The sequence below is a fragment of the Gasterosteus aculeatus genome, chromosome 10 (assembly GCF_964276395.1).
Source record: "Gasterosteus aculeatus chromosome 10, fGasAcu3.hap1.1, whole genome shotgun sequence".
In the NCBI taxonomy this organism is placed as follows: domain Eukaryota; kingdom Metazoa; phylum Chordata; class Actinopteri; order Perciformes; family Gasterosteidae; genus Gasterosteus; species Gasterosteus aculeatus.
This window is the reverse complement of record NC_135697.1, coordinates 13,476,767-13,480,229: the sequence shown is the minus strand read 5'-3', so window position 1 is coordinate 13,480,229 and position 3,463 is coordinate 13,476,767.

Here is a 3,463-nt window from a genome sequence, read left to right as displayed (position 1 = left end):
TGACCAAAGTCTTTACAACAAGGCATTTTGGTTTAAATGGTGCCAAATTGGATGAATCAGAAATCACAATAATGAATGTTCAAGGACGGCATCCCATTCAATCCTATGAAAGTACTCCTGAAAAATAAATAAAAGCTTTTGCAAGCTTCCTCGCCTTTATGCATTTTTAGGCTGACTTTCTATTGGCCGTCCATGCACATGAAAAGGATTCATTTAATCATCTCGATTTAATGTTGTTGCTTTTGCTAGAAAGTAGCAAAACTAAAGGTAAAAGCCTCTCAAATAAATAAATATTAAATGAATATAGCTCAAATACAGGCTTAGCAACCTACTACAACCAGTGATAACTTAACCATTTTTACCTTTTATTGAGGGAAAATTCACTTAAAACATATACTTTATGTTTCCTTGAGTTATTAAAAATAAATAAAACAAAATCTGCACCTTAGATCTGATTGAGATTCATACATGTTAAAATTACACCTAGAATACACAATGTTTCATTGAGTTGAACAGACTGGTGATACCATGAGATGATGATCCATTCTTAACCGTGAGTCGATCAGTAAGCCGCCAATGTGTCACAAATCTCAACAAAGAGTTGTAATTGAATATTTAAGATTTCAAGACATAGATGTAATACATTCTGATCTAACCGTTAAATTACGAGTTAATATGTATTTTTTCTTGTTCAGATGTTTAATTTGCCTTGGTGCTTGTCACATCGGCCTGTTCTTTTCTACTATCTTTGAACGTGATTTAGGACATTTTTCATGTGGTGTCAGAAAAGCAATTTCAAGAATATAAGCAATCACCTAGTCCCTAATAGTATTCAATACATGCATATAAATACGCACATACACAATAAAACTGTGTGCAGGACATCCAAAAATGGTTGGAAATCCAATTAATATGCATTAAGAAGGAAAAAGACGAGCGGGTAGCCTGGATGATTCAGCAATAGTTATACATAAATTATTGGATATCCGAGATCGAGTCATGTTTTTTTCTTTGAAAAAAACCAACCGTGCAACATCGCACATTAGAGTTCCAACAATCTGCGCATACAAAAAACGACTTTTTCAGTTTAATCAACTAAGGCTTACTGGTAAAAAATAACATCATATAATATGTTTCCTATTTTCATTGATGTACATACTTACTTATAATGTTAGGTGGAAGGCCAGGAATCTAATGAATAACATTGAATGTATAATACATATTTGCACATCATGTTCTCTAATTAGAAATTAAAAACACTGAAAGTTTATCTCTGACCTTCATGGCATACTGATATCTCACAAATTCAATCATTTTCGTTTTCTTGCGAAGGCAAGTTCAGTAATTGCTTTGAGACTATTTTTATATATTTATTCATTATTTGTTAAATCCATCAATTTAGACTGTTGTGTATTTATGTCAAGTACACGTGTATCATTTATGTCAGTTCTTCCTAAATATATTCAGCCTTCCTTTGCTGCTTTGGTTGATAAAGCAGCCTCTCTCCCTCTGCATGCAGACCCGTCTCTCTTTATATATTTCAACATGTGTCAGTCTATCTCGTTCAAGCTCTCTCCCTTTTCTCCTGCTGGGTTTTCCCGCCAAGGACGTGCTTCCAACTGCATGAAGGGTGTAGCTTGCGCTGCCGTAAGCAACTTTTTTGAAAATAACGACCGCGCCGTAGAAGTGGGCTTCACGTGCTTGCACACGCACAAAAAAAACTACACTTAAGATCATCACAAGACAATTTGTCTTCCACACTCGGGCCACCAGAGCTGTTTGCAAAGCTGTCAAAACAATGATTCTTTATCTCGGTTTTTGATGACAACTGTTCCTCTTGATGAGTTCTGAGCGATATGCAATGAATAAGATGCACATCGTGACTGTGTGCGTGTGTGTTACCGTGTGCTTCTGAAGGATGAGGTGGTGGGAGAGAAGAGACGCGAGGGGGCGGGCTGAGCATTGTAGTGGCGCAAGTCGTGGGTAAAAAACGCTTGTGGGGGACAGTGGCTGTCAGATGCATCTCCGGAGTCAAATTTAAGATCGATGTAACATGACGAGCAGATCCTGGTGTCAAGTTGTACCAACATGTGATCAACACAACAATTTATCCAACAAAGACCTTTTGGCTGTGGGTTTATGCTTAAATAATATACTCTTACAAATAGTTTAGATAAGGTTCCTTTTGAAGCATCAAGCTTTTGACAAGATTTGTGCACCGAAGGACTCAGTTCAGTCGAATGTTGCTCCTCTGTTCCAGCTCATCGGCAGAATTTAAATATGGCGGGATGTGCCCTTTTGACCTCAGCATCTACCGCACAGCTCGCCAACTATAATAGCTGAATGAAAATCTTTGAAAGGCATTAGATTGTCCAGTGGGGACAAATCCTAAACATGTTGATGGGGTAGATTTTACAGTCGCAGCAAACAGGTACATTACTTTGTGTGATTTATGTACATCCAAACGGCATCACTGTTTTGAGCGTGCAAACAGTTTCATTCCTTCCAGAGCTCATATAATGGGTTGCAGTCTCTGATATTAAGATCTGTCATTTTCACTTCATTCAATACAGTGGTACAAGCTGTGACGGAAATAAATAAATCACGAGGTACCCATATAAGATAGAAAATATCAAGAAGCAACCTTGGCTAAAGCTGCAGATTCAGTTCAACTGGACATTTTTTCACACATTTAAAAAAAAAATCCCCTCCTTCCTCTGGAATTGCATCACGACCTCGAGAAAAATCATCCATCCATATTTATAAGACCTTCTCCGTGACAAGAGTCAGTCGGAAGGCAGAGGCAGGGCCAGAAATGGGGACGGCCTTGGACAAAAGGTCAACCTTGTGTAAATCCCTTATTCCAAAATGTACAGGAACGACACCAGAGTCCCCCCCCCCCTGCAGTCCCTTCGTCCAAAATCTCATCGAGCCTTGTTGATGTTCAAGAACAATAGGCAATCCCATAGGAATGTGGAAATGAATATAATGAATAGCTCAATGTTTGGTAAGAAATGCTCAAATTACCATCTAAATGACACTGTTGTAGTAATTAGAATGGTAACAGCAGCTGTGATCAATGAGATAATATGTCCATTACAAACACGACATCTCATAGAGAAATAATGGGGATCATGTACTGCAGTTAGCGGTTATGATGTCCTTTGTGAATCGGATAATTAGAGTATGCATGGTCCAATGACAATGCAGCGGAGCTGTACATCGGACAAAACAAAAATTGACGAGGCTGCGGCAATTGTTGCTCTTCTGTCTGATTTATAATGACAACGGGACCGAGCGGCTTATTAGTCAAAGGACGTTCCTACTGCCTTCCGCGTCACTCTCCTCCTTCCTTCCACTGGAGGTCCTGGGATCTCAGGGCGGCCTAAAGCCCCTCGGTGGGTGCTGCAACCTGATCCCGCGCTCACCTTTCGGCAGAAGGGGAGTATTCAGCAGCCGGGGC